At 44.9% G+C, this 11,899-nt stretch overlaps 1 pseudogene; it reads right to left on the bottom strand.

Moving 5' to 3' along the window:
* Window positions 1–10,999: 10,999 nt before the first annotated feature.
* LOC136643063 (5S ribosomal RNA) lies at window positions 11,000–11,119 on the bottom strand (annotated as a pseudogene).
* Window positions 11,120–11,899: the final 780 nt, after the last annotated feature.

Genomic DNA, 11,899 nt, shown 5'->3' with positions numbered 1-11,899 from the left:
CTAGTATCAGGGCAACTTGGACAAAGTGAATTACATATACAGGAACAGTCCTGCACGTGTCACCTGTCTCTATGGTTGTAGAGAGAAACTGTGAAAGGGCCTGCCTGACAAAGGCAAATATTCTAATGGCACATCTCTGTAGGACTTTGATCAGTGTAGTTTTACTCAGGGCTGGCCCAGCACTCTGACAACATCTGCACCCAACCACTCCCACACCAGCCAGCACCCACTGTCCTCATTTTCTTCCAGCACCCCTTTTCATAAATTGGAGACAGGAAGGTTTCTGGAGCAGAACCGCTCTGCTGCTTGTCATTTAGAAGCAGCATCTCTGGAGGGGGAGGCACTCCCCGTGCCCATCCTCCTCTCACTCGGTCATCTGGTTGGCAACCTTCAGTCTCAAAAGACTATGGTATAAGCCTACAGCACCCGGTATTCCCATGCGGTCTCCCATCCAAGTACTAACCAGGCCTGACCCTGCTTAGCTTCCAAGATCAGACAAGATCAGTGAATGAGTAAAAAGGGAATGGGGTACTGATCAGTCATAGGAGGCAGGTGGGCAGGTCGGTATGGGGTGTGAGTGAGTGCCAGTTTACAGTCTGCCCCAGTCCACACCTGAAGTGATTGCTTCAGCTAGCCTCATGTTTTGGTCACCCTGGTATGTTTTTTTCCCCCGAGGGGGGAGGGGCTAGGAGATCACATTGAAGTTATGGTGGAGAGTGATGTCCACCATCTGAGGTGAGTGCTTCAGCTAGCCTCATGTTTCAGTGCCTGAGAGGGAAAAGCTAAATGGCCCCTGGTAATAAACATGTTATAATAATAAGCTATATCAGGGGTTGCCAACCTCTCAATTTTAGTTCTCCTGGACCTTTAACAATTGTGTAGAGGAAGGAATTTTAGCAGGCACAGCTTGTCATCTGTGAAATGATGAACTGCACCTGCTGAAATGCCCTCCTCTACACAATTGTTAAAAGTCCAAGAGCCCTTAAGTTGAATGGTTGGACACCCCTGAGCTAAATAATTGTCTGCCCTTTAACGATGTTCCGAAATTTTCCGGCTGAGGCTGGCTGCCACATCTGGTAAAATAGCAGGTCTGGCTCTCTCAACATTTCCTGGACCACAATCATGCCACTTTTGTTTCTGAATTGGCAACTGGCTTTCTGAATCTAGCTCTGATGGGGCCCTGCCAGCTGTAGCTTTAAGCCAATTGGACCAACTGCTTCCAGTTGGACCCTGTGCGGAAGGGCCCCCCACACTAAAGTAATCTAGTCTTGTATGCAGTGTTCCATTTAAAATATGCTTAGATTCATTTTGTCCATTTACTCACATGCACTTTTTAAGTGCACATTTTGATTGCTTTCCATTCTACTATAGAGAGATAAAGTCTATAATAAATGCTATTTATAAAAGATTCTATAGAAACTGGCTGTGAACCAGGGCCCCTGCAAAAAATGTTCCCAGTTGGGCTCCACAGCTCCTAAGGCTGGCCCTGGGCCCTGCACTCCGTTACGGCCAGAAGTTGCTGGTCTCCACCACCGGAGCTTTCCTTCTTTGCTTTGTGGCTTTAGATGCCTGGTACCTCTCTTTGTAGAATTTAACCACTGGAGGTAAATGTCAGGCGGTGTACATAATATGTGCAAAATCTCTTTCTCTCTCCCGCCCCCAGTTTCTCTCTCTTCTTCCCACACTTGTTGGCAAATATTGGCTTGAAAGTTTTTGGTCTCTAATGAGATCAGTGAGACAACATTCTGTAAGGAGGTATTGTAGTGATGTTGCCATAGAAACAGCAAAAGGAGAAAGATAAAACAGGAAGACTTTAGCAGGTACCGAGTCAGCAGAGTCCTGCTCTAGGCAACTTCAGGACATCTCTTTTCTGTCACTCTTCAGGAAGAAGCCAGTTCTGGGATAAATTTTTTAATGGTTCGGTAGAGTGACCATAGTGAGACATAACCGTATTCCATGCATGAAACTTGAGTAAGCTATGTGCCAGGCCATATGTAATATGTACCCCCCCCAAAAAAAGGCTGAGATTCTGCAGCAAACTAATCCAAATTCTGTCCCGCAGAAACTGAATTTTGCAACTGGTGCAAAGTTTGCAACTATCTCTCATTCCTCCCCACTTGTCTCTATCGTTTATTTGGCATTTTTGCTATCTTGCATAATTCATTCTAGCTTTGCCTAGTTATAGCAAAGGACAAGGAGGAGTACAGAGCATGAAAAATCTGTGCTGCTCTCCAAATAGTGGAAATTTATTGGCTGGAACAATGTGGGGGGGGGGAGGGGCCAACAAGGACCCAAACCCTCTGAACTTAATTATGCTATAACAGTGGATCCTCACACACACTATCTCCATATCTCCACCAGTAAGTATCAAACAATGATTTTATGTCCTTTTACTTATTCCTCCTATTTATGTATATACAGGGAGATATTTATTTTTCCACCAAAACTATAGTAATTGAAACCCACGTCCAGGAACACCTCCCCCAACAATTCTAAAAAATAAAATAAAGTTCAATACACTAATGCACTTTGTTCTTTGCTTCTCTTGATAATATTAATTTAAACCTATCATGTTTACCCTACCCAAAGGAAAAGGTGGGGGGAAAAGCTTACAAGCACAGGGAGGTTGATAAATGTTGACCATCATAGGGGGGAGGGTGAATGTAGAAAACAGGATTGGACAAAAGCACTTTTTAAAGGAGTACCACACTCCCAACAAAATTGTCACAGTGAATATGAGGTGCCCAAATATAAGGAAGGGGGAAGCACCCTCAAAGGTGCTTCCAAAGAATTATTCATAACCCCTGTGTGTATGTGTCAAAGGAAATAAAAATGAAGCCCGAAGTGGAGGATCCAATGATAATCAGCGCTGCCCAGGTATCCATTGGTGAAACAGGACCCCCACAGAATTCCCAACTGTGTGCATGCTCTTGGCAAGGACTACAGGTCAGGAACACTGAAGGAGAGGGAGGGCTGTCATAATGGCCACTAAGCCCCATCTCCTCACACGAAGCACCCAATTAGGTGCAGAAATTGTCTCTTCTACTTTGTGCGTTTGTCAGGGCAGGACAAAAACACCACCCTCACCAAAAAAGGGGGGGTGAGAGCTGCATCTTGTCAGTTTTCTGCAAGTTCTGAAAGCTGAGGCACACTTTCCCCCTGAATCAATATGGGACTTGCCTTTCATGTTTACACCCAGAAAAAAGTTTATATTAAGAGCGCGTCAGAAAAAGAATTTTAGGTGAGACTTTGGTATCCACTGATTTGACTCACCACTGATACCAGGATACCTTTAAATGCCTTGGAACAAGGAAAAAAGCACCAATATCCAACTTCCCACCTTTATGCTGATAAATAATGTTAATTTCATTCCACTACCTTCCATTATTCATCCCATCTAGTGGCTGAATGCAGTATAGTGTCTATACCGATGCATTCTGGGGTGACAATGGAGGAGCAAGAAACCTGGAAGTGGGTCTTTAAAGCTATTTTTCCACTGATTTGGTATCCACTTTTTTTTTTTATCCACTGGGGGTTCAGGAAAGGACCGCATTGGATAACAAGGCACGACCTGTATCCACCCTCAGAAAATACTCTCTCCCAATATTTCTGCATGAGTTCTGGGTGATTGAAGCCTAGAGAACAAGGATCCCTTCAGAAATATAGCACATAGTTTCTGTGTGAGAGCAGAAATTTGCTGCTTGCCTCAGTATCATCAAACGTTCCAACTGCAGTCAGTGCAGAAAGAGGGTAGAACCTGCCTGCAAGGAGACTAGCCAGAAGAAGGCAAAGCCAAAGCCAAGCAGAGACAAGGCAGGCAACCTTCCTGGTTGGCAGGTCCCTTGGGACTCATGGAAGCTTCAAATTAATTACTTGCTCTCTCTTCTTAAGTATGTAGAGACTGAAGTGAACAGAAAGGAACTGAAGGAGAAAAGGAAAAAGTTGTGGGGGAAGAAAATGGGGGAGAAATGAGAGATATGGAGAAAGATGGATATGTCTGCTTAAAAACAAATAAAAATGGGATGTCATGTTGCACTTTGGGGGCTTAGAGGGGGGTTGGGTCTATAAAGGTGGCAGACTTCTTGAGCTAGCTATGACTGCTCTAAGGCCACCTTGGGAAATGCCAGGCTCCAACACAAGTGTGTGTCATCTGCTCACCCTCTCCCATGAGCAAAGCCAGGAGCATTCAGGCATCCTCTGTGGTTTGCCAGGGGTGAGATCAGCTGCCATCTGTGCCATCAGAATCTTGGCAAGAGTTCAAGCCATTTCTTTTAATTGCACACGAGTAGCAGAGCTGCCCCAACCCATCAGAAATCAAAACATTTTTTTGTTCCAGATGAAGTATTCAGAGTATACAAGACTCTCTGCTCAAGACAGAGATGGGCCAGGAGGAGACTCAACGCAGCTGCCATCTGCCTACCAATCCTCTTTGGACACTCTTGAGTCATTCTTGAGAAATTGCCAGGACACCTGGGCTGGGGGAATTCACCAAAATTGATGGCATCGCTGAGATTCTCAAAGCATCTAAAATTTCACTAACTGCTATGCAAGAAATAACATTTTATATAAATGTCCACCTTTATTGCATGCATATGGGTCCTAGAACTTGAAATAAATGTGTCTTAGCCAAAAGGGAGGGGAAAGGGAAAAGGTTGCAGGTTTGAATATTCCCCCATGGTATCACCCCAATGGTATCAATGATGCTTTGTATCCCCCTCCTCGTCTTTCTGGATGATAGGAAGTTCCAAGGGCAGTTTTGTACTGGATCAATTTCCCTGCAAGGCAGTGGTTCTCAAACTCTTGTGCAGGGGATTTTTTTTGCAGGGGCAGGAGGAAGTTTTTGCAGGGGCAGGAGGATGATGGCAATGCAATTGAAACAATCGTGCTGCTGGCAGGGACCCAGGGGTTTGGTTTGTACTCACCTCTGTCTGCTGCACCATTCTGGAGGGTGCAGGGAGTCTTGTGGAACCCCACGCTTCGAAACATTGAAGAAACGTGATTGCGACCTACTTCGGGTTTCACGATCACAACCCGGAAGGGGGTCACAATGGCATTTCTTCAATGTTTTGAGGCATGGTCAGAGCAAAGGCAGAGCTTTTCAGGCTGGGGTGTCGCAATGCCCCAGTTTGAGAACCTCCACTGTAAGGAGACATTACTGGAGATTGAGGCTATTTTTGGATTGCCTGTCAGAACAGCATCCTAGACTATGTTGCTAGTTTATAAAGCAGCATCAGATCCGCAATGGAAAACAGCATGCCATTGAGCACCCCCTTCTTCAAGGATCGTTCTTGCCAGTCAGCTACAGTCTATTGCCAGTCTTCTTTATTGCTTCCATTCTAGTTATTTCATAAGGAAATTATATATTCATAAGGAAATTCATATTGGGTGGGCCCAATAGGCCCTAAATACAGGGTGACCAGATACAATGAAGGACAGAGTGTCTATGTATTGGAATTGCAGAAGATATTACTGAGGAGATAGGGTGTGGTGTCCACAGTGCCCCTTGCTCTGAGTAAATGCAGGATTAAAGCCCAGGTAGTAGCTGGAGGTGTGCTGCACAGCTGCAGCCACTAGAGCATAAGGAGATCCCTCAGGTATATAGGGAGCACCTGAGGCAGAAAGGGGGTGGGTGATAGAAGGAGTGCAGGTTGGAGAGGAGACTAACTTGGCTTATTGAATTGGGAATCAGACTGTGGATTGTGACTGGACTTTGATGTGGATACCCTGACCCAGAGGAGACCTGACCTGACTGGAGCTTGACCTGGGACTGGACTCTGACTTTTGCCTGCTGCACTTGTGAGTTTAACAAGGGAAGCTAATTAGCCTTAAGTGGGCGCAAGGCCCAGTGGATTGGGATTTGGCAGAACAGTCTATACCTTTAAACATTGTATAGAAGAGGGAAATTTGGCAGGTGCAGCTATTTAAACCCTTCCATATTGAGCTGCACTTGCTAAAATTCCCTCTTCTATACAGTGGTTGAAGGTATAGGCATTCTGTCCTCCATTTTATCTGGTCATCCTACCCAAATATGAAAGACCATTGAGGAAGCAACTGTAACTGACAAACTATTCTACAAAAGTTGTTTACAGAATACCATCAAAAGTATCCAGAGAAAGTCACTTTGCATACAAAAAGGATGTTTGCTGCAGAATAAGAAGTTAATCCATTGGAAAACTAAGAATTAGAGTGAAAGCTCCATATTACATGAACTATTTTAGAAATGAAGCCAATCCCTTGCCAACATCTGTTTCAACTATGAAGCAATACACCTACCAGTCTAGATGACCTCAGGTGGTCCCTCTGACCTAGAATCTACTAATCTGGGAGCAGCAGTTAGGTGAAGTGCTCCTGGTCCTTAATGGCAATGCACTGCTGTGCTCTGTAGAATTGTGCTGAATGGCTAATCCAACCAAATGCATAGCCAGCCCAAGGTAATGCTCACTGTAGCCCTTGACGCCACCTCCATGTGTCAAAAAGCTTTTCTGTGACAAGGGTCAGCAGGCGTTTAAAATTTGATGCTGGGAGCACAGCATGTTCAAAGTGCCTCTCACTCTCTGGGTTGTATAGCTAACCATCGCTTTCGGATTGGCTGCAAATCAGGTCACTACTCTCCACAATGCCATTCAAAAGGCACTCAGGCCAGCTTACCAGAGCACTCTGATAAATTCATTGGCTCTGCAGTCAGAAGCATAAAGTGAGAAGATCACCTCGAGTCTATAGCTGGAGGGTGCCCCCAAACAGGTGGTCACCTTGGTGTTGGAGGACTGTTAACAAAACCATACCCATGTGGTGGAGGAAGTTTGGGGCACAGGTATCTTTGAGAGAGATGGGCAAACTCTTCCAAGTCACTTTGAATTAACTCAGAAATGATCTGGCATCCCCCCAAACACTCAGAAGATCTCAGATTATTTTCTCGAGTCAATACGAAGACTGGAAAAATGAACTCCTTTTCTTTTATTCAAATGCTGCAAGAACAAAAATCAAAGGTGGGGAGAGACCCGAAAACCATTTCAATGCTTCCTCTGGAAAGTGGTCCAGATCCATCCACTCCCATTTTTGAAGCCAACCCGGTTTGGTTTTGAAGGTGCATAAACAGAATAACCAAAAGTAAGGGGGGTTTCATACAGCCCCGAAGCAGAGCAGGACATGGCAAGAAACTTTATGTGAATATCAGGCACAGCTCTAGTAAATGCAAGAACAAACATGAGACCCTTCCTGGTCAGATGTAATCAGGTAGGTTCCTACCTATAAACAGCGTAAACCGATTAGGGCATTATGCTGCTAGAACAAGTGTTCTGGTGATGTATGCCCCTTTAAGGCTGTCGTAAAATGCAACACACCATTTAGGGTGGCCTGGCCGTGTACAAGTTGCATTTGCAATGCATTCTGGGGTGAGACTGGAGGGAGAAAGGAACCTCTGTGCAACCCGGAAGTGGGTCTTTTAGGGCTAAAAATAGCTGTAGAGGCTTGGAAATGATGTGGAAATGATTTGACTGTGAAAAGGTAGGAAATCTGATTTTGGCACTTTTTAAGTGTGAAATCAGAAATTTAAAATCAGACCCTGGAATCCTTGGTGAGTCAAATCTGCAGGTGCCAAACCCGCAGGTGCTGGGGTCTCACTGTATTTCTTATTTTGTGTGTTATCTACTTTTATCTGCCTTTTATCCCTTTGAGGGCTTATGCTCTCCTTCTTGTTTCTTTAATCTTAATAAACTCTTTTGAATGTATTTGTGCTTGAACGGGTATTGCGTTGGATGAAGGGAAAACACACACCTAACTGAATTCATGCCTAGAGCATTTGGACACATTACCAGAGTTGGATGATTGTGTGAGGAGGGTCTCAGCTGTCTTCACTGGGCTGAGAAAGGGGTGGGGGTGGGAAAACAGAGAAGTGGCAGTGGCTGCCAAGTTACAAATAAGAATAAATTCCGTGGAAGGAGGAGGAGTTGAGGGTGAATTTCTGAGTGCAGTCTCTAAGAGCTGGGGGCTCACATGAGTTTTGGCAAATACACCCAACCCAAAGTCTAAAGCCAGAAAAAAAGTTCCAGTCCACTGAATAATATTCTTCACTGAGCCTAGAAGCTAAAAGCCTGCTTGCAGTGCCTTCCCCACCCAGTTCTTCCCAGACCTTTCTATTGTACCCATATCTTAAGCCACCCACCATGTCTGACCTGTGCTCTGATTGATTCCTTGTCAGTACAGAAAACAAGTTTTTACCCCTGGATTCCCCAGCCAAATTGTGTGCCTCCTGGATGCCTTCTGAGCTGTTGCTTGCCTTATACCTGCATTACCATAGGTTGAAGCCAAAACGGGCTGCCTCTGCTGAGATCACTGACAACCAAATCCTGTTGTGGGCTCACTGCAGCAGATCTCATGATCTGCTACTGTTAAGTCCTGGTACAGTGTTGTAAAAGATGTGCTGCTGTCATGCACTGCAGGACCACTGACACAAACAAGCAGAAACTCTGCACATGTGACAGCAGCAAGCAGAAGCTCCACAGGTTGGGTAAGGTAGTGTGGGCATGGTTCAGGAGAGGATCAGGGTAGGCAGAGGGAAGGCACGGGGCAGGAGGGGGAGGAGGGGGAGGATCTTGGCAGGGCAGCACATGTCAGGATCCTATCTTCCTAGCCTGACATGTCTCCCCTTGGGCTCCTTGGACTTATGCCAGTTAAATAGCTGGTGTAGGTCCAAGGAGACCCATAGTAGCCAGGCAGCCTATGGAGAGGTAAATAGAATGTTTTAACTTATTTCTCCTGGGCCATTTTGTCACCCTTGCTCACCACAGGATGCAGCCTGCACTCCAGCAATATGGTGTACACTGATGGGGGATAGGATGGGGCATTAGCTATTTCCAAGCTGAAATTACTAGCACTTCCTAGACAGTCACGCAATGATTCTGACTCCAGACCTGGCATTTAGGTCTCTATTCCTGCAGGCTGCAGTGTCTTACACTGTCTTCATTTCCCTAAGTGTTCACATGGATTGCACTCCTCTTTGGAATTAACCCCTCAGTCTTGACTTGGTAGCTGACACCTTATGGAAGCACAGCCTGTCTGATCTTGAGACAGGGCCTCTGAGGGGAATTTTATCAGGGGTACGAAGTTTCTTTCGGGCCCTTTCCCTTCTCCATTAGTCATCCTGTTTTTATCCACTATGGTTTTGTGCTATGAGCTGCAGCCTACAAGGTCAAAAGGGGTATGGAAGAGCAGGGTGGAGTGGAGCACTATGTGAATTTTCTGCTTTAAGGCCTTATGCTCTCATACTCCATCCATGATAAATATAAATAAAAGAGGATCAGAAATAAGGAAGCACAATTGATTTGAACATTTTTGTTTATGTTACAATACAGATAAGGGGAAAGGATTCACATTGAAACATCCTTTTATACAGCAGTGCAGTTAGCGCGTCAGAAGTCATAAGTATTAGTTTTTTTGTTTTTAAAGATAAACTTACTATTTACCTTCTACAAAGAGCTTTCCTGTCCTTTTTTGTGAAAAATTTCAAATCACAGCATGAAAATTAATTGTTCTGTCAATGTCTGATTCAATACTTAGCCTGGCCAAATCCCCAAGACATTCCTGAGACATTGTAAACTTTAAATAATTCTTAATTTTCTTAAATTTGCTAAATGATCTCTCTCCAAGAGCTACTGTTGCTGGAAATATTAATAGTGTTCGCTAACACAAACATCTGGAAACAGGTCACCAAGTCTCTATTCTGTTCTCAAGTTCTACAGATCTAATGGCTTTAATTATGAATTTAAAAATTCATGTACTAAGAATTATGGGCCCAATCCTATCCCTCCACCGCACCCAGAGGTACAGCAGAACCAGAATGTCCACTGCTGCATCTTATGCAGCCAGGGAAGGCGCTGAACATCTCCTTGGGACAAGGGAACCTTACCTGGTGTGGAGTGTGGCTGGCCCTGATGGGTCTACTTGGATATGTGCCAGCCCTTGAGGTGGCACAGAACTGAGGAGACCCATGTCAGGCGGCTCAGCTTGAGAGAAGGCATAGGATTTGGTGGCAGCATTACCGCACTTTAATATGCAAACACTTTCTGAGATCCCTGGAAATTTCTGACTCTCTTCCATTGACTCCCGCCCCCCCCTTTTTGACCCTACGTCCTGCACCCCCCTGTCATAGGCCCTTCCTTGAGATCCCCTTTATGCTTCAGTATCCTTGGAGTCAACTCAGCAGATTAGACAGGTAACATTTCCCTTTATCCACTTGCAGCCTCGTTCTCTTAACTTTCCCTTTCCCTTCCTCTGCATCTTAGCAAGCAAACTATAGCTGTGCCTTTATGCCTAGCCATAGGTGTCTGCTGTCCTCCTCCTGCTGTCTCTAGAGCTGCTCCCTAGAAACCTCTTTGCCTAGCCATAGGTTTCTGCTATCTGCAGAGTTTTTGTCTTCTAAAACTCTGAGTTAAAAGTGATCTAGGAGGGATTAACAGCAGCCATGCTGAACAGAGATGCTTCTAACCAGCCGCAACCAGCGCTTTTTAACAAACTGGTTCTGTGTGACAGCTAGCCCTGTTCAGTAGTGACAATAGTGCATTATCTTGCCTCCCCACAAAAGTGGAGGCAGCTCTTTCAAGACAAAGTGGCACTCCAGTGCCAATACACACACATTGTGAAACTTGACAAGACTTTCCTCCTCCTCTGCAGGGAGTCCAGGAAAGCCTGGTGAGTGACACTGCTTGCCAGTTTTACTGGGTACTCCTGTCTCATTGCTGAGGTTGGGGAAAACCTTGCCAGTTTCACATCTGCTTTTTAAAAAAATTAAGAATGATGGCAGCAGGGTATGAGCAGGTGCTGGTGGGTGTGGAGAGGTTGGACCGCACACTGACAGCAACAATATCACAGATCACTCCTCCATCTCGAGTGACAGGGCAGCACTACTGTCAGTCCACAGCTGCAGTTATGGCAGGGGGTTATTTAAATCACAATAACTGGCCACATTGGTTGGCAACCTTCAGTCTCGAAAGACTAGGGTATAAGCCTACAGCACCAGGTATTCCCAGGCGGTCTCCCATCCAAGTACTAACCAGGCCTGACCCTGCTTAGCTTCCGAGATCAGATGAGATCGGGCAAGTGCAGGGTAACAGTTGCTATAAATCAACAATAAATCGGCACTTGAAAAGATGGGGCAACAACAGACAAAGAGGTGGTCTGGAATGAATGGCACCTGAATTCGCAGGAATAGATGACTGGGTGTATGGTGTCAATGCAATAACAGAAATTTTAAAAAAGACTTCTGCACCCCTCATTTTCATGACTTCTTGTTCATGAACCCCAGCCCCATCTTTTGTTCCACTTCCATCTACTGCTCACTAATCTTCTTAAAGCCCCATTCACCCTTCCTCTCCATGACTTCGATAGAGCAATGAACCTAGTGAGGGAGACTGAGCCTATCGCTTCTGCTGATACTGCAAAGGAGTTTGTGTCTAATAAATCAAATGTGATTCAATTCTGAGTGCAAATAATCCAATATCATTTACATAAGTGGTGTAATATGCATAATGTATGTCTCTTCTCCCAGTGAATTTTCAGAATCCAGGCATCTAAATGGTCGAAGCTGAGTTTTTAAACTGCAGAAAACTAACATGGTTGTGTATCAATAAAGCGTTGTGCATTTTGCACAAAACATCAGAGTTATGCAAATGAAATACATAATTATAAATCTTTCTGATACACACAATGTATCCACAGTGTATCTTTCTGCTGCTGTATCCTGATATACCCTAATCTGTAAACTTGATCTCCAAAGGTAGGGGATGTCATGGGGCAGATATTGGTGGATGCAGTTTCTGCCTTTTGGGAATATTTCACAGGTGAAAATAGGGACAGTCATGTGGAGCATCCCATACCTAAGTGACCTCCCAATTGTTCCATATTG

This window comes from Tiliqua scincoides, chromosome 2 (genome assembly GCF_035046505.1).
Source record: "Tiliqua scincoides isolate rTilSci1 chromosome 2, rTilSci1.hap2, whole genome shotgun sequence".
Classification (NCBI taxonomy): Eukaryota; Metazoa; Chordata; class Lepidosauria; order Squamata; family Scincidae; genus Tiliqua; species Tiliqua scincoides.
Note: the sequence above shows the minus strand (reverse complement) of the source record. Positions and strands in the feature narration are given on the sequence as shown.